The 27,953-nt window shown below is 42.9% G+C and overlaps 2 long non-coding RNA genes across 5 annotated transcripts in view; one reads left to right on the top strand and one right to left on the bottom strand.

Annotated features, from left to right (window-relative positions):
- Positions 1-18,763: 18,763 nt before the first annotated feature.
- LOC143509408 (uncharacterized) overlaps positions 18,764-27,953 on the bottom strand; it is a 31,613-nt gene continuing 22,423 nt past the window's right edge. The window contains exons 1-4 of one of the 4 annotated variants that reach the window (XR_013129653.1): positions 26,839-26,989; positions 26,564-26,767; positions 19,162-21,364; positions 18,764-19,047 (exon numbers count right to left, since the gene is read on the bottom strand). This is a non-coding gene — a long non-coding RNA (uncharacterized LOC143509408). Of the gene's footprint in view, positions 19,048-19,161; positions 21,365-26,563; positions 26,990-27,953 lie in introns of those variants that run through there. The other 3 variants (XR_013129655.1, XR_013129654.1, XR_013129652.1) reach the window with 3 other exon arrangements.
- Positions 23,478-27,113, top strand: LOC143509409 (uncharacterized). The gene is made up of 2 exons (XR_013129656.1): positions 23,478-23,736; positions 26,849-27,113. It is a non-coding gene; the product is annotated as an uncharacterized LOC143509409 (long non-coding RNA).

The raw sequence follows: 27,953 nt of genomic DNA, 5'->3' as shown, positions 1-27,953 counted from the left end.
ATTTATATATGGTTCACAGGGGATGATAGTAGCTATATCGTGACAACTATTTAGTGTCTTGGTATTTGTCCTTAATTGTGTATATGTGTACATTTAGTTATGGTTTAAAGGGACATGATTTCTGTTTCAGTACTCAAGTATTTTGTGTATTGGTATTTGTTTCTGATTCTCTATAATATGTGTACATTTAGTCATGGTTTAAAGGGACATGATTTATGTTTCAGGCCTCAATTATTTAGTGTATTGGTAATTGTTCATGATTCTGTATGTGTACATTTAGTTATGGTTTAAAGGGACATGATTTCTGTTTCAGGCCTCAATTATTTAGTGTATTGGTAATTGTTCATGATTCTGTATGTGTACATTTAGTTATGGTTTAAAGGGACATGATTTTTGTTTCAGGCCTCAATTATTTAGTGTATTGGTAATTGTTCATGATTCTGTATGTGTACATTTAGTTATGGTTTAAAGGGACATGATTTCTGTTTCAGGCCTCAATTATTTAGTGTATTGGTATTTGTTCATAATTCTGTATGTGTACATTTAGTTATGGTTTAAAAGGACATGATTTCTATATCGGGTTGTAGGAGTGCTCAGATGTGTTCCTGTGGGGGATGCAGGATCATGTGTTCCTGTGGGGGATGCAGGATCTGGTGTTCTTCCATAAAACCATGGGGGGCAACAAATGGTGGTTTACCTCAAGAGGTTCCCAGAGCAATGGGATAAAACTGACCATTTGTATTTTAGTTATGTCAGTATGTTTGTGTGGCATGTTTAGTCTTATTTTGCAGCTTGTTGTGTACTGGGTAAAGGTTATGCTAACAGGATAAGAGTTCCATCACTCCCTTATAAGGTTTGTAGACTTCACCCCAAAGGGGACAGTCCTGTATGGAATGCACACTGTATGCAAATGTACTCTGATGTCTTTACCAGCAACCTGATTCCCATTGGTTAACCTGGTTTTTGTGACTGCTGTCCCTTTGAGATGCTGGGGGGATATAAAAAGAGAAGTTTGTGGGTGCAGGGCTCTCTTTTTTCATCTGGGCTCTTCTTTTCATCTGGGCTCTCTTTTTTGCTTCCTTTGGGGTCCTTCTCCGTGAGGCAGCCTGCACCGGTTGGTATCTCTGTTTCCATTAGGTATTATTGTTACTTTAATCTAGTATGGTTGTTATTGTTTTATATTTTGTTGGTTATTGAATAAATCTGGTTAATTGTGTACCCACGGTCTTCCTTGATTATAGCTATACTGGGCCAGATGAGCTCATTATTAGTATCAGTTAAAAGGTAAATCAATGCTAATGCCAATTCCCTCTAAAGTATCCCATCTGCTACGCATGTTTATGATAAACCTCTGACAAAGCAGGCTATTGTTTATAGCAAGGTACTTTATAAAGTTGGTTAGGTATATTCTATAACCTGTACTGATCTATTTGAGAAGTGAGTTCTTTTAGATTCTTACCAACTATAATTTGGAGTCAGATATTTAAGTTTTATGCACGTCAATCCTTCTTCTGCACCTATTTCCGTCCTTGGTTGTAGGCAAGCAGGTAGGTTAGTTTTATCTCATAACTATAACCCCTACAGGGTCATGTATTTAGTGTCTTGCTGTTGGTTATGACTGACATCTTTGTACATTTATATATGGTTCACAGGGGATGATAGTAGCGGTATTTGTCCTTAATTGTGTATATGTGTACATTTAGTTATGGTTTAAAGGGACATGATTTCTGTTTCAGGCCTCAATTATTTAGTGTATTGGTATTTGTTCATGATTCTGTATGTGTACATAAATGTACAAAGATGGCAGACATAATCAAACAGCAAGACACTAAATACATGACCCGATATAGAAATCATGTACCTTTAAACCATAACTAAATGTATACATATTATAGAGAATCAGGAACAAATAGCAATACACAAAATACTTGAGTCCTGAAATAGAAATCATGTCCCTTTACAGTTTTTGACGACTGCTAAGCTGCGTTTGTCCAATCTGTAGTCACATTTTCAAAACTCCAAACACAGTGAACACAACAGCAGTTTTCAGTGGCTATACTATTAGTTCAATTCATGTTGTTATGGCACAAAATGCAGTCATTTTACATGTTTTTATAATGCTTAAATTTTCTATACACACAAGGTTATCCAATAACAAAATTCTGGATTGTTTTTGTCTTATTTACAATTGCTTGTACACAGCATGCCAAAAATGAAAACCTAAGGTTCAAAACCTTAAATATTGTATAAAATGCCAAGTTCTGCAAAAACAAAGGCAGCTGAAAAGTTATTACTGTTGTACACATTTTTTGCACATATAGATCAATGAAATAAAATGAAGTACAGTAATGTACCGGGTCAGAGAGGAGCAAATATAACGATTTGTCCTGCAATCTCAAGTGCTGGTTTGGTCCTTCACAAATGCCAGATTGGTCCCTATAACAGTGACCTCCTTCTTTGATTTTTGAATGAACTCTACCAACAACTGGTTCCAGAAGCAGAAATGGAACAGGTGGGAGGAAACACCAGGACATTTGTGATGGGACAATGTAGCATTCTCATGTCATCACAAACTGGTTTATAGACCATCCAAGAGTGATGTCCCTTTTCCTCCCACCCTACTCGCCTTTCCTCAACCCCACTAAGGAACTTTTTTTAGTCTGGAGGTGGAAGGCGTATGATCATCGGCCCCATGACCAAATGTCCCTCCTGGATGCAATAGATCCCGGCTGCAGAGACATTTCAGCTGAAGACTGCCAGGGGTGAATAAGAAATACCAAGCTTTTCTTTCCCAGGTCCATGGCAAGGGCCAACATCAGATGTGATGTGGATGAAAACATGTGGCCAACTGCTGAAGGCCGTTTAGATTAGACCTAACAAGACTGTTCAGTTGTATATTCTGTTTTTCCCCCTTGTGTGGCTTTTTTTGTATATGTGTATTTTTACACATATGGGACCATGGCTAATTATGTTTACAATTACGATAATTATTTTTTGGGTTAGGCCACAATTTACAGTAATGTCCCTAATACAGTAAAATATACCCTTTACTGCAAAACTGTTACTGACTCCTTTTTTGTCTAATCTACATTCCATATAGTACCTAACAGTAAATATCACTCATTGTGTAGACAGTATGTTGCCAAAAATGCACACATTTGAAAAAAAAGTCCAAATGAAGCGGATTACAGTAAAAATGAACTGACTAAAAAAACAACAGAAGTTACTGTAAAATGTCTGTTGTTTGCTGGGAGAGGGTAAAACATTACATGTAATACTGTTTCTGTATTGCCATCAAATGTTAGTCAATCACTGCACAACCACTGTAAAAAAACTATGTTCATCTCGAAAAGAGAATATGTGCTAGTGTTTGAAAGAATGATTGGATACTGAACCAGGTTCAGGTGTTTTAACAAAGTTGTTTGCATTGTGAAATGCAGAGTTGTTATTTAGTTAAGAAAATGCGCTTTTGAACACGATATTTACTATTTGGCTATTTGTGTGAGGTCAATGTGTTGCTGTGTTTAGAGTTTTGACAATGTATCACAAGTATTTGGAAACGCATGTTAGCAGTCGTCAAAAACTGTAAATCATAACTAAATGTACACATACAGAATCATGAACAAATACCAATACACTAAATACTTGAGTCCTGAAACAGAAGGGCTGTTAGAACAAAAAGACAAAAATTTAATAATAGAGATCAATAGTTATGTCCCAATGCTTCTTTGTCTACTGAAAACACTCTTATTCTTCTTGGACATCATCTGCACCCTGGTTCTGCTGGAGTCCAGCAGAGAGTTCTGTAGTGTGTTCTGAGATGACATTCTATTCTCTGCTGTTAAATGCCTATGTGATTTGTCTGGCTGATCTGGGGCTTATTCCAGTCCTAGCAACTTAATCAACAGATCTTTGACTCAGCCAGCTTCCCTGCTTCCTGCTCAGTGGGTCTTCAACCTCCTGTTTCTGAATCTGTCTTGTCCCATCTCTGGTCCATCACATCAGCAGTATGTGCATGTTCCTCTGGCTGAGGAACTGGCCTCTGTCTTGCATTTAGTAGAGAACATGTAGTGTTCCTGTTTCCCTGTTTTTACGTTGCGTCACAGGCCTCTACTGAGGCATCCAGAAACTAGAGCCCTCCACTGAACTTTCCAAGCTTTCACCGGACTTCCTAGAGCTTGGAACAAGGGTTTACTAGTCAGAAGACCAGGCCTGAAGTCTCCTTACCTGCAGTTGACATTGTTGTTGCTTCTGTTTCCCTTCATGGAGGACATCACCACTTTGATTAATTCTAACATTAATCAGCCTGTGGCTGTTCTGGGACTTCAGGTACTGTCAGGCCATGGTTGGGCTCCTTAAGCAACACTGTATCCCCAAACCAGGTGCCCCACTAGGTTCCCCAAGCCAGAGTCCCCTACCTGACTCCCGAAGCTCTAGGCCTCAGATACACCAAAAGCTAAAAGACACCTCTAGGCTCCTCAAGCCAGGCGCTCCCTGACTGAAAAAGTCACCTCTTAATCTATCGCTGCCCAGGGTCTTCACCTCATGTCAAACAGGCTCAGAAGCAACTAGCCTCCACCACTACTCCCAAGCCACAGGACCCTCCAAGTTTCACCAATCTTCCATTGGGCTTCCAATCCCTAGGTCTGAGACCTCTGCTGTAGTGTCTTTATCATCACTGATCCACAAGCCTCCAGCCATACAAGTCACGTTCGTCACAGTGCAAGCTTCTCAAGTCAGAGGCCCCTACTGAGCTACACAAGCTAGATACCTCCAACATACCACAGCTGCCTTCCCAAACTGCCAGCTTCATCTGCCATTTTCAGTGTGAGGCCTTTGCTGTGATTCTTAAGTCAAAGGGCTCCACTGGGGTCCTCAATCTAAAGGTATCTGTCAGGTTCTCCAAGCCAGAAACCTTCCCAAAGCCAGAGGCCTTCACCAGGCTACACTACAACGTTCCCTTCAGTCCTGCTCCATAAGATAATATTCCTAAAAGAAACTTTAAAGTTTTCCAATGTTTATTGCTAAATTATAATACAATAAAATATGTCCTATACTTGTAATGCTGTGCCATCAAAACAGTCAGTTCTTTTGTTATGTTCAAGTATTCATATGTATTAAGGAATTAATGTTTTGAGGGCTGTAGTACAAGGATGGATTATAGCTCTACATATGTTTAGAATTGTGCACGTTATCAAACTATTGCAAAAACGATTTCTGAAATGTACTGTTTAGGTGAAAATATTGGCGCAGACACTACTGAGACTTCTGTTGCTGGCAATAATGGTAGGATTTTTGATGTTCACTCTATTTTATTTGTGCATGTTTATTTCTTAATGACTGTTTAAAAATCCTATTAAACTGTATTAATTATTTATAATAGAGCTCGTCAGAAAAAGGAAAAGGGCCTACACAAAGAAGCCTTGGATCACCACGGATGTCAAAGCCGTCATGACACATTTTGGGCGGCACACCAGGAATGGGAAGTTAGCTTCTTTAATAGAATGTGATGCTTGCAGAAAGGCAGAACACCCAATTCTGGAGACACGGACAGTTCAAAATATTAGAGATTTTGTACGTAACAAGGGATTATATTACAAGGGTGCTCCACTTAAATAACTCACTATCTGCTGTAGGTGCCTTTAATAAGGCTTTATGAGTATGTACATCACTATGCATTGTAGGTTCTTTTCATTTATAGGACCTTATGAGTTTTTACACCCCCATTTTTAATATAGGGCATTCTGAGTTTGTAGTTTGCTTTAAAGAGGACCATATGAGCTTGTAATGTTCTGTAGGTTCTTGGAAGGGCCTTATAAGCTTGTACTTGACATTTGGAGTCTTTTCTTTTGTAAGGGCTCTCAAGAAGTCATACTTAGTGGTTCTTAAACTGGAGCCTTGAGTTATACTGATAGCAGACTTTTATAGTTGTGATTTATATTGTACAGTGGGGAAAATAAGTATTTAGTCAGTCACCAATTGTGCAAGTTCTCCCACTTAAAAAGATGAGAGAGGCTGGTAATTGACATCATAGGTAGACCTCAACTATGAGCGACAAAATGTGAAAAAAAATTGAGAAAATCATTTTGTCTGACTTTTAAAGAATTTATTTGCAAATAATGGTGGAAAATAAGTATTTGGTCAATAACAAAAGTTCATCTCAATACTTTGTTGTATATCCTCTGTTGGCAATGACAGAGGTCAAATGTTTTCTGTAAGTCTTCACAAGGTTGGCACACACTGTTGCTGGTATGTTGGCCCATTCCTCCATGCAGATTTCCTCTAGAGCAGTGATGTTTTGGGGCTGTCGGCGGGCAACACGGACTTTTAACTCCCTCTAAAGGTTTTCGATGGGGTTGAGATCGGGAGACTGGCTAGGCCACTCCAGGACTTTGAAATGTTTCTTATGAAGCCACTCCTTTGTTGCCCTGGCAGTGTGCTTGGGATCATTGTCATGCTGAAAGACCCAGCCACGTTTCATCTTCATTGCCCTTGCTGATGGAAGGAGGATTGCACCCAAAATCTCACAATACATGGCCCCATTCATTCTTTCATGAACACGGACCAGTCGTCCCTTTGCAGAGAAACAGCCCCAAAGCATGATGTTGCCACCCCCATGCTTGACAGTTGGTATGGTGTTCTTTGGATGCAACTCAGCATTCACTGTCCTCCAAACACGACGAGTTGTGTTTTTACCAAATAGTTCTACTTTGGTTTCATCTGACCATATGACATTCTCCCAATACTCTTCTGGAACATCCAAACGCTCTCTAGCAAACTTCAGACGTGCCTGGATATGAACTGGCTTAAGCAGGGGGACACGTCTAGCACTGCAAGATCTGAGTCCCTGGCGTCGTAGTGTGTTGCTGATGGTAGCCTTTGTAACGTTGGTCCCAGCTTTCTGCAGGTCATTCACTAGATCCCCCCTTGTGGTTCTGGGATTTTTCCTTATCGTTCTTGTGATCATTTTGACCCCACGGGCTGAGATCTTGCGTGGAGCCCCAGATCGAGGGAGATTAGTAGTGGTCTTGTAGGTCTTCCATTTTCTGATTATTGCTCCCACAGTAGATTTCTTCACACCAAGCTGCTTGCCTATTGCAGATTCAGTCTTCCCAGCCTGGTGCAGGTCTACAATTCGGTTTCTGGTGTCCTCCGACAGCACTTTCGTCTTCACAATAGTGGAGTTTGGAGTGTGACTTTGAGGTTGTGGGCAGGTGTCTTTTATACTGTTAACAACTTCAAACAGGTGCCATTATTACAGGTAATGAGTGGGGGAAAGAGGAGCCTCTTAAAAAAGAAGTTACAGGTCTGTGACAGCCAGAAATCTTGCTTGTTTGTAGGTGATCAAATACTTATTTTCCACCATTATTTGCAAATAAATTCTTTAAAAGTCAGACAAGATTTTCTCAATTTTTTTTCACATTTTGTCTCTCATAGCTGAGGTCTACCTATGATGTCAATTACAGGCCTCTCTCATCTTTTTAAGTGGGAGAACTTGCACAATTGGTGACTGACTAAATACTTATTTTCCCCACTGTATCTAGTAAATGTAATGTTCTGTAGGTTCTTGGAAGGGCCTTATGAGCTTGTACTTGACATTTGGAGTCTTTTCTTTTTTAAGGGCTCTCAAGAAGTCATACTTAGTGGTTCTTAAACTGGAGCCTTGAGTTATACTGATAGCAGACTTCTATAGTTGTTGTGATTGTATCGTATATAGTAAATGTAATGTTCTGTAGGTTCTTGGAAGGGCCTCGTGAGCTTGTACTTGATATTTGGAGTCTTCTTTTGTAAGGGTTCTCGAGAAGTCATACTTAGTGTTCTTAAACTGGAGCCTTGAGTTATACTGATATACAGTTAGGGAGCCACTGTCGAAGTGTTTTTCTGTTTTGTTTATTTCCAGGTTAGTATTTCAAGTTAGTTGTTGGATTGGCATTACGTTCTGGTATGCTGTCATACATTTTTTTATGTTGCATGCTAGATGGCATTTTTTAAAATGTTTTATACCACTGTATAATTAAATTTTTTTTAAAATTTTAAAGATTTTTTGAAGATGTTTTTAAAGAATTTTCAAAAGATTTGTAAGCCAGGGTAAAAGTATTCATATGTATTAAGGAATCAATGTGCTGCAGGGCAAAAAGTAAAATATTGAAATTGTAAAAACTGACTTTGTAATACACTCTCATAAACTTTTACATGTAAATCTGTTCACAAATAAATGTTTTCTCAAATATAAAATGTTTTTCCATGTGTTTTAAATAGTTGAGATAAACAATATTTTAATGCATGGATTTTATTTTATTTTTTAATTAAGTTACATATGATATTAAGTAATTTTATTAATTGCAATACAAAGGGGAGACTTAAAAAGAACATTAAAATATGATATAGGAATTTATAAGTAACAAATAAATAAGTAAATAATTTACTGACAAGATTTTTACTTGTATTATCAACATACTTTTGATTAAAAAGAATGATTCCATAGTACAGTCCTAGTAAACCATATATGACCTTGTAATCCACCTTCAGGTTTGTGTTTGTGTATTTTATATAAACAGTCCTAGTAAACCATGTTGTCCTGGTAATCCACCTTCAAGTTTGTGTTTGTGTATTTTATGTAAACAGTCCTAGTAAACATGTGTGTCCCTGCAAACCATGTTTTGTTGTGTCCCCTCAAACCTGTAAAAAGTCAGATGCTCAGTTCACATGATTTTATTATCCACAAACAAAATTTTAAGTGGGATGTATCTTAATGGATCCAAACTGAATTATTTGACATATATATTTCATTGATAGGGTATGAGGAAAGCAGTGTCCTCCTAAACCATGGTGGTTGCATGCTGTCCTCATAAACACTGTATACCTGTATGTGTGTGTGTGTGTGTGTGTGTGTGTGTGTGTGTGTGTGTGTGTGTGTGCCTGTATGGATGTGTGGATGTGTGTGGGAGTGTGTGTGTTTTCACTGGCATTGCAGAAAGGAGCAAGGGGAATAGAGAATCTGATTTCACAGAAACTGGAGCTTGCTTCAAAGAAGACAGCTACTATCCCCTACTGATAGAGCTAAGGCTAAAAGAAAACAGCACGCAACACACACACACACACACACACACACACACACACACACCGAGAGTACTCCAACACTCTCTCTCTCAACCTACGTCTGTCTCTCTCAGTTCCAGACCTTCGCCGCTGCTCCCTCCTCTCTCATCATCACACCGTTCTCTCCTCACTCCGTCCCTGCAACAACGCCGTCTCTGTCTGTCCGTCCATCAAGTGCTTTCTGCTGCTTACCCTCACGTCTTCCTCCTGACTAATCCTTCCTCTCCCCCTACACCTGAGAGCTTTGCTTCTTGACATGCTGCCTGCGTAAACATCTCCCTTCCCCTCTCTGTCTCTCTCTCTCTCTCTCTCTCTCTCTCTCTCTCTCTCTCTCTCTCTCCTTCTCTCTATGACGGGAAGGTTTTGACATAACCCATCTGAGCTCCAGTAAGACCCAACACACACAAATCCGTCTGCGCGAAAACAAGCTGGCGGCTGCGCCCGAACGCAGCTGAAGCGGGCCAGAGTCGTGGCATCCGCTCTTTCCTCTCGGGAGACGGGCCTTCATTAGCCAGTCTCTTTCCGAGAGGGATGCGGGGCGCGAGAGTGTGGGGGAACTCGCTGAATTATTTACCAAATCCAACTTAATTGGTATCAAGTTTTTAAATGGGGTCAAGTGTTGTGGTGCAGTCATCACACGCGAGGCCTTTCTCTGCTCTTACTTCAGGCCATCTCCACCGCCGAGGCTTTGCACTAGAGTAGCACTGATTGCCTTAGAAGCCTTTGATGAAGGAATCTGGTTGTGCCAGACTAAATCAGGAGTGGGGAGGGATTGGGGGGTGAAGAACACATGTAAACTGTCCCCTATCAGTCTTTTGGTTCATTAGTTTGTTATTTGGATAAGTAGCTAATGGCTAGGAGATGCTGGAGCCATGCTGCAGACCATGACTAGGCCCTATTAGATTGTATTTTTTTTAATAAAGCTAATTAATGCTGTAGCTCAAACACTTGTTAGGGTAACCTTAGCTTATAAGGCTAGCCTTCTCATTCTCTCCCGCTGTGAGAAATAGTTGCTGGAGTAGTTTGCAAAAGCCCAGAGGCTTTAGAGTTGGCTGAGGACATTCACAAACTGCAGAGAAAGCATGTCTTTTGTTGTGTGTGTGTGTGTGTGTGTGTGTGTGTGTGTGTGTGTGTGTGTGTGTGTGTGTGTGTGTGTGTGTGTGTGTGTGTGCGTGTGTCTTCATAAATGTGTGCAATTTACACACTTGAATTTCCATTTCTTGTCTTTAAGTGTCCGTTCTTTGTCTCCCCATGGCCAAATAACTGTCTCTCACACTGCATGACCACCTCGTACCCGTACAGGAAAGGAGGGCTTGTTGAGAATGGAAGGTAGCCTAATGCATGTAACACACAGTTTCACCCCCCCCTCTCTCCGAGGCTCACACAGGTGGGCTGATCCAATCTCCACTCACCCACACCACGGAGAGGCTTTGGTCCGGTCCGCCACGGGGGCCGCCGGTGTAACCCCACACCTAACCCACACCCCCCCCTCAGCACCCCACCACCACCCTCCCACCCCCTGCGTGCAGTGACGCTCCATTTGGTGGTATGAAGAAAAGCCCTCCCCTCCGAGAGAAGCTCTCGCATGCCACGGCGGCTGAGGGGAATCGGGCGCTGTCTGTGCTGGAGGAGCCCGGAAATGGCTTCTCATCCATCACGGTACGGGAGAGAGCTGGCAGGAGCCGAGGTCTCGGGGGGAGGAGGCGGAGGGAGTGGGCAAAGCTTCAGCTGCCTGCGTGGGCCACAGCCTGGAGACCGAGACCCAGACGTCCCCGTCCCCCGCACAGACGGTACCAAGACGGGAAAGGAGGTGGGGGAGAGAACAGACAGGTGAGAAGGAAAGGAAGAGTAACACCTGCAGACGTTGTGTGTGTGTGTGTGTGTGTGTGTGTGTGTGTGTGTGTGTGTGTCGGGGGGGTGGATTTAGTGTGTTCCGGTGAATTCCTGTAGGAGTATTTAAACAACTGTTCAATTTTTTTGTGCATTTGACAGAGATGCATGCATTGCTTTTTTCGTTCCAGTACCCCACCGTCACCTCCTACAAACCCCGCCTCCCGCTTCCTCTCACCCAACACCACAGCCTCACACTTAACTTCCATCCCTGCACCTTGGATGTCTCCACCAACTCCATCTTGGCTCAGTTTCCTCACCTCCCATGCAGAAGCCTGCATCAGCAGAACATCCGTCTGCTCGTCCACGTGTGCCTGCAGTCACGTGTGAACGCCGGAAGACCCGGAGCCGTCACGTTTGCGTCTGAGAAGCGCCGGCCGCCAACAGCCCCGCCTGCGGCCACAGGTGCGTCTGACCTAAGCCAGGTCACGGCTCTGGACAGGGGGATTATGGGAAGAGCCTTAATGGCCGCCAGTGCTTCTCCCCGGATTCCGCTGGTTTCCTTTTCCATGTTTTTCTGGAGGGTTTTTGGGCCAAAGTGAGCGTGCACTCCCAGACGTTCGTCTGTCACCCTGAGTCATACTTTTGGAACCCTTCTGTATCTTTTGTAAGTCGTTTCACGGTGAGCTGATGCTGTTTGAAGAATCCCTTCCTCAATCACTCCCATGTGTACTATGTAATACACACAGCGCTGCGAGAATCCGTCCAGGTTTTTATTTTTTGTGTAAACCTGGTGTCTGTACGGTTGAAGTCCGTGCTGTTTTCTCTGGATAAGGAGGTAGACGGGCCTCTATCCACTCATAATCTGTATTTCTAACCACCAGAAACCTTGTTTGCATAGCAGGACTCTGCTCCAATGTTGCAATTCAGTTCCTTCACAAATTTTCATTTTAACTTATGCACCCTGTCGTGTTATTAGATAATATACTGTACAGTTTTATGTAAATATGTGCTTAGGCTGGGATGATTATTTTTAAGTATCAGACCAATAAGGAATGATGACATGCATGATGTTTTTATTGTCCTGATAATACCGATGTCCAAATGTCAACCTGTTGTATCATCTGTGTGCTGTAGATTTCACAGGACTCGCATGTCTGTGTTCTGTGTGGGGGCTTTAGTGGACGATGCAACACTGTAGTCTTAACACATCACCACTGCTCTGCCAGACATTGATTCCAGACACTGAGGGCTCATCAGACTACCTTTGCTTTAGTGAATGAACTCTGTTCAGTCGGGTTCCATTTCTCTCTCTCTCTCTCTCTCTCTCTCTCTCTCTCTCTCTCTCTCTCTCTCTCTCTCTCTCTCTCTCTCCCCCTCTCCGACGCTATATTGATACACTCATCAATATCTCTATTGACCCCCTGGCCAACATGACGCTGGTGCCACTTTGCTTCATGGGAGATTTACTCCAGCTCGAGTTGTTCCACGTCTTCCTCCCACCGCTGCGCTCTTCGTGATTTAGCAGCCGAGCAGACAGACGAGTTATTGTCACGCGCGGGCGCTCCATGGCTGGGCAAAATGAAGAGGCTGACCGTAACTCAGTAGCCGAGTCTCTAGTTAGTCAATCACTTGATCTGTAATCACAAATGCTGCCAGATATTACATGAATGATGAGTGGTCATAAAAGCTCTTACTTTTCCTCGTGCTGAGGTCTTAAGTGTTATTGGCAGGGGCCACCTAGTCCCAGGAGACCCAGGGCTGTGAAACTCAAGCCCTGGTATAAACTGGCTCACCGGCTCCAGTAAGTGTGGTTGTGTGTGTGGTCGTGTGTGTGTGGTCATGTGTGTGTGTGTGTGTGTGTGTGTGTGTGTGGTCGTGTGTGTGTGTGTGTGTGTGTCTGTGGTCGTGTGTGTGTGTGTGTGCGTGTGTGTGCGTGTGGGTGTGTGTGTGTGTGTGTGTGTTTCTTGCCTTCTTACAACATGTTGATACAATTTCTCCACAATATGATTTAATTTCGGTGTTCAGTGCACAGGCTGCAGTGTTATCCCATCTGTGATGGTGTCTGTTCTTTTCCTCCGTATCTACATCTGCACGTATGTGTGCTTGTAGATCTGCGTCTTAATCCAGCTCAAGTTGTTTAAAGCTGGAGCATCAGACGAGATCTCACACAGATCATCCTCCAACAGAGCAAACAGCTCGATCCCTGCTCCAAAGTGCTCGTCTCTCGTCTCTGCGCTCATCTCTGTGCTCGTCTCACGCTCGTCTCGCGCTCATCTCGTGTTCCGGCATTGCACCTCTCTCCAGGCCGACGCACCGAGCATGACGGCTTTATTGATATCGAAGAGGCCGTAATAATTACGACTTGCACTATTGATCACACCTATTGGTAAAATCATATTTTACTGTAGAGCTGTGTGTGGCGTTGATGTAAGCCTGCGGCCAGAGTGGATAGCAATCACACAATCTCTGTGTGTGACCCAACCTAAACATTCACACACACACACACACATACACAAAAACGCACACAATATATATATATATATATATATATATATATATATATATATATATATATATATATATATATATATATATATATATATATATATATATATATATATATGCTATCAAAGGCACTTTTTTGTAATCACAATCACATTATTTCCAGGGAAATGCAACTTTGATCAATCCTATACAAGTCCATGTCAGATGGGCCCCTCTCAACCACATCACATGATCTCAGGAACACACTGACATTGTTTAGATGGTGCAGGACGGTCGTGTGTGTTGTCACTACTGTGCTCCACTAGAGAATATGATTTCGTTGTTATTGTGAATAGATATTAATTGGGGTGGGCGGGATTTGCACTACTCACATAAGTGTGTGTGTGTGTGTGAGTGTGTGTGTGTGTGTGTGTGTGTGTGTGTGTGTGTGTGTGTGTGTGTGTGTGTGTGTGTGTGTGTGTGTGTGTGTATTTCTGTGCTTTGATCACTGCTTAGACAAGCATAACAGGACACTAAAGTGAGCAGCCTTATGAATTACTTTCGAAGGGAAGGAAAACAGACCACATCACTCAGGTTCAAATGTGCTGCACTAGACTGTGATTCCGTTTTGGCCCACAGTTCAAAAGAATCCATTTCTTCATTTCTCCATTTCTGTCTCGTCATGTCCGTCCTCTCCCCGCTGGCCAGGCTGTGAGCCGCTGCCGTACTGATCCAGTAAGACCTCACCGCGGGACGGCGCTCAGATTTAAGGGCCAGGGGCTTGGCCTTGCGGTTCAAAGATGTGTCCCGGCTTGGGCAACATTACCAAGGCCACCTTTGGCAGGAGTGTAGCGTCATCAAACACACGCGCTGACCCTCCAGACCTGCGCCATTCATATTTCATAACCATTATGCATCTTGCAGCAATCTGGACAACAGTGAGCCATAGCTAATGTACATTAGCTACTATACATTAGATACTGTACATTAGCTACTGTACATTAGCTACTATACATTAGCTACTGTACATTAGCTACTGTACATTAGCTACTATACATTAGCTACTATACATTAGCTACTGTACATTAGCTACTATTCATTAGCTACTATACATTAGCTACTGTACATTAGCTACTGTACATTAGCTACTATACATTAGCTACTATACGTTAGCTACTATACGTTAGCTATTGTAAATTAGCTACTATACATTAGCTACTATTCATTAGCTACTGTACATTAGCTACTATACATTGGCTACTATACATTAGCTACTATACATTAGCTACTGTACATTAGCTACTATACATTAGCTACTATACATTAGCTACTGTAAATTAGCTACTATACATTAGCTACTATTCATTAGCTATTGTAATATACATGCACACGGGCGCCATGATTGTTATAAGACGTGGTGTCAGCCAGACATCTGAAATGGTGCATATATGTGAAGTTGTGAGGTTGTGAGATTGTGAGATTGTGAGGTTGTGAGGTTGGGCTCCAGTCTGCCTAGCTCCTCTTGTTCTGAGTCTCAGGCCGTAGCCGGTCTTCTGGCCGCGCTAACCTTTGACTTGCTTTCCTGTTTTAAAGGCCTTGCACTTTGCCCCAGATCCATTAGACCTGGCTGAAGTATACTTTAATAATTACCATGGCAGCCATCAAACGAACAAACGAGGGGATGGTCTGGGTGGTGAGAGGAGTCCGTCGGCTGACCTTTTGACCCCCGGGGTCAGACAACGTAGCATATGCTTCTGCTGAGACCATCCATTTGACATGCTGCCCCATACAGTACGAGACTGCATGGCTGTGTTATTGATAGACCCCGCTGGATGTTTTATAACCTGCTCTCGACCTTTGACATGGGCAGACCAAAGTGACTGCCATCCACCACCACCAAGCTCCAGGATCAGATGGCTGTCTCAAGGCTGAATTCGAATTCCCAGAAAGATTGATGGTTTTCGTGTGCTCATAAGCACTAGACAGGCTTATGAGTCCTTAAATGCTGTCTGCAAAAAATGCAGATTCAAAAACATTAAAGTTGTGGGAAATTGAGTTGAGGCTAGGTCTAGTTTTAGGTGATCAGGTGTAGTTTTATTTGGTTTGGTCTAGTTTTAGCTGGCTAGGTCTAGTTTAGTAGCTGTGCTATATATTGCAACCTGAGTAATATAAAATCACTTATCACTTTTAAATCACTTATAATATTTCTTTCACAAACTTTTTCATGAAACATACACTTGACATATATACTTTAAATATCGATGCTATATAAAACCTTTTGACATCTTGCTTTTGTAGAATATATTCTAGTAGTTCATACGTGAGTAACACCACCTGTATGGGAATAATAGTCAAACAGTCTTTTTTAAGGAAGTTTCGGTGTATTCGATTCACTTGTCCGTGTGACACTCGCGTAAGATGATTGTGTAAGGACGTCTCCTCAGAACATCCCAGCATTGCTGTCTAGACGCATCACGCCCAGACCCGGACCCGTTTAGCAGCGATGTGGCACCAATTGACACTTCAAAGGCTTCAAGCTGCTCCCAAGATGCTGCTCTTTGCACTGTGGGGAAGACATACATAACAAGGCGTAACAAAGTGATTCTGCCTTGGCACTGGTTTCTCCTGGACCACTGTAAGGTGCCGTTCTTCTTCCTCCTCATTGTCTTTCTTTTCCAGCTTTCGTCTCAGACCGATAAACTTGCCCCGCAGCCACTCGCCATATTCTAACTCTCCCAGTTCCTTTGGTCAATTGTAGTCTGCACTCCAGGCTAGAGAAAAAGAGGGAGAAAAAAAAAACGACCCCCCCCCCACACACACACACACACACACACACACACACCTCCCCCACACCTCCCCTTCCCCTCGTGACGCCAGCTTCTTCATAACAGAAGAACTCGGCGCAGAGCTCAAGTGCTGTGATTAAGATAAGCCCAACCAGATCTGGACAATTACCTGACGACTAACCTTTTCTGGAGCCACTTAAGGATGTAAGGACCCCTGAGAACTGTTGTTTTCTCTGAGAGAGACACGGCACTTGACAGCAGCAGCAGCACGGGGAGAAGCCAGTGGCTAGGAGAATCATGTCTGAGATGACCTAATCCTCCCTGAACATCAGAGCTGAAGGACTTTGTCGCATCAGAGGGGAAATGGATTTGGCCAACTGCTGTTAGATGGTGGTCAGGTTTCAGTGTTTTTGGTGGCAAATGTGAGTTTGAATAGAGAAAGTCCCGGCTGTTGGCTTGGGCCTTATGCGACTTTACTGGATAGCAGCACAGACATGACTGTGATCGTAATGTTGTAATGGCATAACAAATATCTCATCACAAATGTACTTTAAACAAAGGATTTAGTGAAAGAAGAATTTCAGGAATAATAATTTCAGTTAACTTTGGTTATAAATTATTTGATAGACTGAATGTCAGCAGTTATTTACATTCCGTTGCCCCAAAGTAATTTTTTATATGTATTTGTGATCCATAATTCAATATTTACTTTCTTGGAATGATGAATTTTTTTTTTTTTATCCATGCAATTTAATGCCTAAAATTGTAGGATTTGTAATGTTGTTTGCCATCAATCGTCGTATTTGTGTGTGTGTGTGTGTGTGTGTGTGTGTGTGTGTGTGTGTGTGTGTGTGTGTGTGTGTGTGTGTGTGTGTGTGTGTGTGTGTGTGTGTGTGTGTTCCAGGACCCTGAGGGAGGACATGGGCACCCCTGGCCAGAGAAGTACACACATTCTCTCATCGTCTGCCCAGGCCGGCAACACCCCCTCCCCTCACCAAAGCCCTCGCCACTCACACCGCGAGCGTCACCCACAGGGATTACTACTGCCATATGACTTTCAGCGGCTCCATTACGCTTACATATCATTTAATACCCATTCCCAATTGCTACAATCAACACATAGGATGTGTGGCTAAGTAAAGCGATGTTCAAACCTAGAAAAAAACGTCAACAACGACGGCACAATTGCTAGCTCGTGTTATCAGCGATGGAGGGCCATGGCTAACCTGAGCTGTCAGACAGACGGTCATTACTGAGCCGTGTGGGGCCACGAGTGTGCTCTGTGGCCTGCTGTGAGCGCGCCCGCCCGAACCCAGCAGCCCTGCTTCCTCCACTCGCCACGCAAAGTCAGGGGTTATTTGCTGCTATTTTTACAAGAAACGGGTTGATTTGTCTTAGGCCATTACCGTCTATTACGGGCAGGAGTCTCTGGGAAAGAGGTAGGAAGCAGCAAACGCTGGCATTCTGCCTAAAGAGAAATCAATGAAACAAATTAATCCTTCGCAGGCCGCGGTGACACAGTAATCCATCATTCAGAGGCGCTTTTACACACCAAATCAGAGAGGCTGGGCTCAGGGAGAGACCCCCGAGGGGCCAGGCTCACACAACACACACACACACACACACACAACACACACTCTCACACACACCCACACGAGCACACCCGCTCACAGGGTGAGATCCACACGCGTGCACATGCACGCACACACACACACACACACACACACGCGCGCGGGAAGCATCCGCCACACAGCTGCAAGCCCACAAACCTGCTTCTGAACACAAGCGGGATGAAAGCGTGAGTATAATCACAACCATGGCACAGGACATAATCCAGCAGCGTGTCTTCAGAGTGGCGCATCTTCTGTCTGGAGGCACGCATCCTCGCAAGGCATGCACACGCACGTGGCCGGTGGGGTTGCGTTGTTTACTTATCCCCCCCCCCCCCCCCCCCCCCCCAAAAAAAAACACAGTTTGAGGAGGATGAACGGCACAGAACAAGGGGGGATGGTTTCGCTGGAAATGACCCTGAGGAAGAGAGGAATTGAGAGGAAGGGAGAGAAAGTGAGTGGGGGGGGGGGGGGGTCACAGTGGGGGTGAGCTCTGAGAACACTCATCTCTGCTCCACCCATCATGTGGTGGTGCATTGTTCACGTGGCAACGCATTCAGGCACATTGTTCCAGTAGACAGCGTTCGGTAACAGGGGACCGTTTCCATGGCCTCATCCACAGATCAGTCCTCAAACACCAAATTAAGGCCCCGCTCACCTCTTCGTCCAGTCAGAAACCCGGTGTGCCGTGTGCGTATAAGGTTAAGCCCACAGACCACCCCCACCAACAGGAGAAGGAAAGGCAAAAAAATAAAAAAAAACAGAAACACATGCCACATTGTTCTCAGCCAATAAGAAAATCATATCTACGCACATGATCAGGTCATGTGATCTGGACTGGGAAGTATCTCGGTCCTTTGAGAGCTGGGTATAATAACGCTCTCGATAAAGCGTGTGATATCAGACAAAGGGGCACCCCAGAATGAGAAAAAGAAGACACGGCGAGATTCAGACGCATGTGGTCATTTTATTTGGTGGCTCGTTCAAACACATTTCCTCCAGTGCTGGGTGTATTTTATTCTCACAGATTCTACACAATCACAACAGAACACAGAACGTACAATTAGAGTATTTACAGTATTCACTGGAGCTTAGCAGCACACGACGTAACATGGTTTCCTCTCCACTAGCTGTATCTCCAGTGGATTTGCCGGCTGGCGTTCACCTGTAGCGCCCACGTGCTCTCATAAAATGTAGGAAACAGACGTGCTGCAAACCCAGGGAGGATGGTTCACCTATAAATAAGTAATGCTGAACGCAGGAACACACTGTGCCATCGCTTGCCTTGTCATCACGGCGAGGTGTGGTGGAGGTGCTGGAGGCTCACGTGGGCTGTGGGGGGTACTTACCTTTCACCAGGCTGGGGTAGATGAGACGAGGAGTAGTTTGTGGCCGTGTTGGCACAGAGAGCTGCAGATAACTGGGAGGAACAGCTCAGGACATCAGGACGCCAGCAGCATCAGACTGTGCTCAGTCTCTCCTGTACCAGACGTGGCGTTAGCATCAAACGCTAATGACAAACTTCCAGTAAGCCAATAATCATTTTGTAGTGGTGAGTTATTTAGCAACCACATACCAGACATCCATTATTAGAATAAAAAAGATATTAAAAAATTAATTATGCTTTCTTTCCTTCTCTTTTGTTCTTTCTAAGATTAGTTCATTCGTTCATTTGTTAATTCATTCGTTCATTCTTTCCTTTTCGTTTGTATTTCTCCTTTTATTATGTCTTTTTAGGCCGTTTTATTTCTTTGTGTTTGTTTTCTGTTTCTTTATCTCTTTGTTAAGACTTTTATGGAATGTTCCTTTAGGGAGTTTCCTGCTTAATGGGATTTAACATGTACAGAATATTCAATTTACTGACAAAAAAAAGAGAAAAGGAAAATGAAATGTGGCTTTCATGCTGGAAGTCCCACACGCACTGCTGTCTTAGCCCTAGCATGAAGGGGAACACGATTTAGAGCAGCTAATGCTAATACTAATACCTCAGCCTCTCCTGCCTTCAATGGGCATTAAAAAAACATTGTACTGTACTTCTAAAATAATGTTTTGGATGAGACTCTGATGAATCTAGCCTGGAGGAATGTGTGTGCTTAGAAATGATGACTGCTATCTTCTCCGCTCACACACACTGACTGAGCGAGTGGATAGGGGAGGAAGCACAAGGCAAAGTGTGTGTGTGTGTGTGTGTGTGTGTGTGTGTGTGTGTGTGTGTGTGTGTGTGTGTGTGTGTGTGTGTGTGTGTGTGTGTGTGTGTGTGTGTGTGTGTGTGTGTGTGTGTGTGTGTGTGACCTCATCCCATATACTGTTCCATGTAAGTCCTAAAGGCTACAGAAGCTGAAACAACAACAAAACAAAAACAATCACCCTGTTTAGAAACGAAAACCTCAACCTTTATTTTGAAACATGATTGGAACTGTGGTAGTCATGTCCGCTACAATGTGTATAATGCAAGGGACGTCTTTATCGTCTTTTAGAGTGCAGGTGGGGTGTGTGTAGACACAGCAGGACTCTCTAAAGCTCCCCTGGGTTCCCGCGGCCAGTTGGGACCAGGATCACAGGGAGGCATGTTACCATGAAAACGCAACTATCTGCACTGTGGTCCTTTTTAAAACCACATGTCCATGACTTCACGCAGTCCCATGGGACACACACACCCAATTCAAGGCAATGAGGAACAGGACACACACTTGTACTCTCTCTCTCTCTCACACACACACACACACACACACACATGCACACACACACATGCAGCAGTGGCCAAACGGCATCATCTGGTTGTCAGATGAGAAGAAATGGCAGAATGTGTGTTAGTGTCCAAAAGCCCACACTTAGTCAGCCGCTTTGTCAAAAAATGACATTTCTGCGTGACAGTAATGATGAGGGACTATTTTACTCTTTGACAAGATGGACAGGACTGGAAAGCTGACATTCTCAACTGCCCCGCTAAATCCGGAGACGTGCGATGTTTAAGCCCACAGCATCTAGACTGAACTACCTACAGGACGTCTGACACAGCATGTTTTTACTAGATCCGCTCTCCCTTGTGTCTTTTGCCTGTAGTCGGTTCAGCTGTGCTGTGTTATATATGCTAATAGACACTGAAGCTCAAAGCTGAGGAGTAAATGCAGAGAAAAGTTCCAAAACTCCACCTTACGTCCAGCGCTTCACTGTCTCAGGTGAAACTCAGTCCTTGGTAAAGATCTATTAAGAGGGTCCCGGGAGAAAGAGCCGTGTTTCATATTCCAACTTATGTCTATATATCTTTGTGGTATTATTACGCAGTGTGTTGGCATGTGAGCACAGACATACCTGCAGCTGCCAGAGTGTGTTTGCCAAGTCTGTCAGGAAATCAGAAGAACTCATTAACACATGTAGATGATTATGTTCATCATACACACACACACACACACACACACACACACAGTATATATATAAGTGTCAAAACTCATGATGTCAAATGTTGACTCACAGAATGTATATTTTGAAGATGTATCGATGCTACAGACAGGGGTTCATGAAAACGAGAATAATGGTCTCAAGGCAAAACACCTGATGGTAGACAGAGGGAATATGCCCATCAGCTGATTAGTAATTATTAAAGGAATAATGTTTATTTTGAGTGCGAATGGTGGAAACACGGTGTGTCTTTCATTGGGAGTGCATCGCCATTACTGCACTGGACTCTGTGTATAGGCGTGTGCATGGACGAGACAGAGGGGGGGGGGGGGGCAAATGAATACCGTTATTACCACAGCCTGTGAAGAATTTATGCCAAACCTTACACGGCCATATCGCACTTCTGTATTTACATTTAAAGGTTATTTTATTAAGCAGCCGTGATTTTGGTACTGCAGAAGTTCAATGCTGACATGGGGGTGTGTGCCCTTTCTCAACCACTCTCACACGTACCGCGCTCAGACGCCATCTCTGATCACACGGCCTCCCTCGTACACAAGGAAAGGTCAGTGTGGACACATCCCACTTCTCTCATGCCACTGTCTCAAAGGAGGACAAACGAGGGACACAGTGTTGTCCCCGCGTCCCTCACTGTGCTTTCCCTGTAGTTACAAAATGACTCAAATTCCAGTTTTGATTAGCTAACGAGGCAGCATTCCTGGAGAAATTCCTTAAGTTCTTATTTAATCTATTTAACGGGAATTTTCACAGGAACTGTTCGCTCACACTTATTTGGTGTCTATTTAGCAACAGTAAAAAATTATTGTTTTAATATGAAATGTGGTTTTTTCAAATATGCTGGGTGTGTGAGTGTTTATCTGTGACTATGACTGTGTGTGTATGTGTGTGTGTGTGTGTGTGTGTGTGTGTGTGTGTGTGTGTGTGTGTGTGTGTGTGTGTGTAAGCAAGCGTGCGTTGGTGTTTGAATGCTTGTATGCAAGTGTGTGTGTTGTCTGATCTGTGAAACTACTTCAGTGCATTACCTTGTCAAATCCTCCATAAACTGACTCACAGCTCCTCACAAATGCATCAGAGGCATCAGTGTGTGTGTGTGTGTGTGTGTGTGTGTGTGTGTGTGTGTGTGTGTGTGTGTGTGTGTGTGTGTGTGTGTGTGTGTGTGTGTGTGTGTGTGAGAGTGTGTGAGAGTGTGTGAGAGAGAGAGAGTGCTCACACATACTTTGTAACTACACTATATAACTGCTCTAAGCATTTCTCAACTAAATCCAATCAGTCATACTTTCAGATATTTATTTAACCCGCTAGGAACTGAATTGTGACAATCTTCACCTCTTCACCTCTAAACATGCACATTGGCCTTAAGTCAGACGGGTTTCCCCCTTCTTGTAGCAAAGCGATGACTCAGACAGACGGAAGTCCAATTAAGCGTCTGCTGACTGGTTTAAGGAAACCATTACGCATGTGTACGGTATCTCCCTCAGACTGGGCACACGGGACAGAAGACGGTCTGTCGTGCTAAAGGACTCAGGCGGTGTCCATTTGCCCCAGTCTCGTAAGGGCGTAATCTGCGTGTTAGAGTTCACGCCCTCTTTCCTCAACCCCATCAGACCTTCACCTTTACTCTGTAGTTGCTCTGTAGTTTCCTGCAATTAATATTAGGGACGTTGAAATTAATTTGGCCTTCGTGCGAAAGCCTTTTCAAGTCATGGGATTCCAAAAAACACTTTCTCTGCCTCGCTTGTGACAGATCTCATCTAGTCAAAGGCTAAAATGCTGAGAGGTTAGATCGTTGCTGTTGTTGTTGTTGTTGATGATGATGATGATGATGATGATGATGGTGATGATTATGATGATGAAGACGACGATGATGAAGATGATGATGTTAGAACATTACTTTCAAGGAAATACGTCCTCTTGTTTGTCATTCACAGCTCACTGCAGAAAATGTACACAGCCTATGATCCTGTAGTTTGACCAGTGTAAAGAACACAAACGTTTATATCAATCTCATACAGCATATTAAAATGCGCCCACAAACGTTGCCCGATGCCTGTGGTTTGACAGACACTCCCTGGTATTGATAGAGCCCGCACACTTCACAGCCTTTTCTTCAAAAACAAGTTTAAACGTTAATTCGTGGAGAACGAGACACAGCCTTCTGCGCATGCGTGTTCGTGTTTTCCTTTTTCGTTAGTTTTTTCTCAAGGAGCGTCAGAGGTGTAAGATGGCGTAATTGCTGTAGGTCCGGGCTTGCTTTAACTACCGGTGAATTTATGATCTTGGTCTCTGAGACCATCCAACGCAATTAGCACATATGCTCTAAATAGATGATGGTTTGTGAGCAATAAAGCCATTACCCCCAGTATAAATTGACAGAGGCTCTCTGTAAACTCCCACCACAAACTAATTAGAAAAACCACTTCGCCTCTATGGCCGACGTTTCTGCAGTTTTCCCTGTTCGAGCATGAAAACAAATCTGAAAGTGCATGATTTAACCTCGACTTTCTGTAAGTTTATCGCCAACACATTTTGCTTTTTTTGTTCCTATTATTGTTTTCTCCGAGTCTGGTGTGTAGTATCAGAGTTTCGTGTAGTTATAACTGACCACTGGTTACGGGGAGAGTTGTGGCAGGACTGGTTAGAGATGTTAGTCTGTGTGTAGCCTGCTTGGAAATAAAAACGGCCTTTACATGTGTGATTTTAGAAAAACAGAGACTTTCCCAACCGGTTCTCTCTCTTGGTTATCTCTTTAACATCACTCATACATATACATATACACCAGACATGATAACGAATAAGTTTTCTGTGTTCACGGCCTATACGTTTCCTATAATAGCGTCGTGTCTGGTTAAATCCACAAATTAGTACATCTACATATTGCTTGTCTTAATAGGTACGGTTATTGTTTCATTTTTTAAGAAAGATAATTAAGTGAAATTTAGGATGATAGTGTTATCTGTCCGCCAGCCCTTAAGTGTGGTAGTGAGGTATTTCTCCATCTCTCGCCATTACGCGTTTCCATTAAGTGCCATCAGATGATATCCATTGAAAATCGCTGATCCATAGAGAAAATGGCAACGTATAAAAGGCGATTTCAAGTGACCTTCTCGTCCCTTTCACACCAATCTGAGCCAACCTACCCCCAACCCCGCTACCCCACCCCTCACCCCCACCCCCACCCCACCCTCCCCCAAAATAGTTAGGGATCAAATCGGACAAAAGCCCCCTCCTCTTCCCTTTCAACTCGAAATGAGTGAAAGCGAGGGGGTGACGGGTCTCTCCAAGGCGCTGTAGTGGGGCACGACGCGTCTTAGCGCCACTAAAAGCGTCGCAGCGGATCAGCGGACAGGGGTGCACCCCAAATGTGTTTATAGCACCACTATGAGAGCTTATTCCAGATAAGCGAGGTATTTTAATACAAGGGACACTTGTTATTATTATTAATATTATTATTATAGGGCAAAGTTTTGTATTGTGTATGAATTAGGCCTACATGTCACTTTATTATGTTACAGTTATTTTGCTGGGGCTGCATCGCACTGTATCCTCATTTTTTGGTCATTTAGGCTGTTGTGTTGCTCATTTAACTGATTAGGAGACGCACTGTACAACACTGAGGTCAGTACAGACATCATAAATGTATCTTTCCGATATTATGGTTTGGACACATTTTATATAAAAATGCAATAATCTGTGGAGCTATTTATCACAATCTGTTATCGGTATTTACATGGTCTGAGCAATAATTCATAATTAATAATAGATAACCGTAATATTTTTCTATCATTTACTCGTGGAAGGCCCGGAGTAATACAATGGAGTTAGACTATGTTTAAACCATGTTTTTGAAGATGGTGTATTCTGTCTGTTTTGCCTTGGGGTATGAATGTAACATCCGTTTTACTGCTAGCATAAAACGAAGACTCTTTCAACAATTCCTGGAACACAAATATATATATTTATTTTATTTAACTGACTGTTTTAGTAAGAACTGATCCTTCAGTGATCCACGCTAGTGTGAAAAGTCCCTGTTCGTAAGTATAACGTGGGATTTTCGGCGCCTGCTGCGCCCTGCAAGGGTTTTAACTGTCAAACCCGAGCAAATGTAAATGTTTCAACTATATAACCCGAGTAAATGTGCTTTTGAACACATTTTGTAGGAGGTCTGTTCGTGTCGTTTCATTATTTTAACACTTCTTCCCAAAGAGAACATACATGTTAAAGAAAAAAGTGCCTTTGGACAAACTTGTAATAGTTTACTACGGCAAAGACAGGGAAAAGTTCTCTGAAATTTTGCGGGGTTGAGTGAGACACGCGCACGTAAGGTGAGTTCTAATACTAATAATATTATACTCATCATTTTAATAAACAAACGCTGGCAAACACTGAAAACTGCATAGCTATGTTTTACAGGGCCTGCTAAAATGATTGGCTATTGAACAAAATGACAAAATATTCAACGATTATTTTGAGAAATTTAATCTATATTGTTAATTGTAGCCTAATTGATGCTAAATTGTTAAGCATTATTAAATATTTAATCCCTCTTAAGGTATTATGCTATTGACACTATATTTTACTTACTTTTCTGTCATTGTTTCATAGTAAGCCTCGTGTTCAAAAGAAGCATTTATATTTACATGTTCAATTTCCTCCCAAGAATTGCTTAGCCTAGTAGCTGTTTTTAAAAGATTACAGACTAAAGCTATTTAAAGATTAGGGACGTAAAATGCCTTTTGAGCCTGCAATGTAGCTTATCGGTTGCATCTAGATATTTAACTGTTTAAATATTTTTATGAGTCTGCTTTAATCAAAAATGATGCAACGTGATTTAAACGCAAAACACTGGGGTGTTTTTTATGAAGAATACCCCCTTCCCTAAAACCAGTTCTTAAACACACTGTTTCTCTGTGTCTTGTACTTTACTTTTAACTGACCAACTCGATCGTATAATTGTCCTTTTAATCCGCTGACATTATCGCTGAGACAAACAGAGCCATATCGATCTTTCCATTATGTGATTTCCAAACAAGCCGTGCAGCACAGGTGAGAGTCTCGCGACAAGGCAAAGTGGGCTACTTTTACCTTTAAACACGCAGCCAGTCCTCGTCAACACAAAGCGATAAGTTGGGCACATTGAAGACAAACAGGTAGCCCAGCCTAACTGATCAATAGATGAGTAAGGAGTCACTAACAGGTCGCAGCTTTCTCCTGAAGTGAGACGTTAGTCCTGTATGTTTATACTCCTAATGGCGATGCAACATCACTGACTGACTCGATATTTTTGCACAGTGTAGCCTATTATATCATGCAATAAAGATGCACTTTACTTGCCTTTCAAATATGAGCCAAACTGAGGAATCTCTTCACATGGCGCTGCGGTAATCGCCGTGGCTGGGCGCTCGCTCTTCTGAATGTCCTAGAGTCCTCTTTCCCTCTTTCCCTCTTTCCCTCTTTTCTCTCTCCATGTTTTCGTGCTTGTCTTGTGCGCCCATTCTCCGTCTCTCTCCCTCTCCTCTCCCTCGCTCTCGTCCCAATCTGTGGAGTAAAATCTTGATGATACACTTACAGAAGTTTCTCTTTGTCCGATTTAATCTTATTCGTTTCACCTTTTCACAGAACAGAGGAGAGCCCCGTCCGTGTTGTGGAGTGGTGAGACAGGAGTGTTACAAGCCTCCGCTGTCGAGATGAAAACACCTATTTGCAGAGCACTCTGTCCTAGACGACAATTGTTTGGCGGTAGTTTAATTCAACTTAATTACTACCACGAGCTTTTCGGTTCCGGAACAGGGTCACTGTTTTAGGCTGCAATTTTGTAAATATAAGTATATATGTGAGACGTTTCAGATCCTGTCTGTCCTAAATAAAAATATACAAAATGCTATTTTGAATCGTCATCATAAAGTCGTTCAACTTTTGTGTATTTGCGAATGGATCGTCATTCATTTTGAGTGTTTAAGCTCAATATCCCAAACGTGTTAAATCATTTATACACAACCGTCAGCATTATACCGAGATGCAGAAAATTGTGAAGATCAAAGGAAATAATATAAAAACAATAATACAGTCATCGCTGCCTTCAATATTCATCTGAACAATATTTTATGTAAAAAAATAGACTACACGATAACAATAAATGATGCATTTGTGCTGCGCTGTAATTGTCTACTGTACGCTAGATGGCAGCGCGATCCAGACATTATAGGCGCAGGCTGCAGCGTTCATGCACAAAAAGCCGGTTTGCTTGGGTATTAATCCTGGAACTTCCGTCGTTATTGAATCAGTAAAACAGCACAAGCAAAGCGTGATATCTAAAATCATGTTTTAAATTTCAAAAGATGGGTTTCGCCCTCTTTGTCTAAGCTATCGGTCTGAATTTTACTCTCTTTATTAGTTCATCGCACCCCGTGACGCTGCCAGCGCGAGCGAACTGGCGGCCGCTCGCGCATCCTGGTTAAGACGTTTACGTTCGTTTAGCCGAGCTAATTCACTGACAACTACATGATTCACATGTGAGTTATTGTGTTCATAATATGGCTGAAGTGATTTCAACCAACTGGCAATTCAAAACGACGCCTTTAGATATTAACGGTACATGCACAGTTTAAAATGTCGCTGTGAGACTGGCCAGGCTGTATTTGTAATTAAGACTGCAGCCTCGAACAAAGCATTGCAAACTTTAAGGGGGATCCGTCCGGGTCCTTCCACCTCGCGCGTGTGTTTA

The sequence above is a fragment of the Brachyhypopomus gauderio genome, chromosome 3, assembly GCF_052324685.1.
Source record: "Brachyhypopomus gauderio isolate BG-103 chromosome 3, BGAUD_0.2, whole genome shotgun sequence".
Taxonomy (NCBI): Eukaryota; Metazoa; Chordata; class Actinopteri; order Gymnotiformes; family Hypopomidae; genus Brachyhypopomus; species Brachyhypopomus gauderio.
This window is presented reverse-complemented; position numbering and strand designations above follow the sequence as displayed.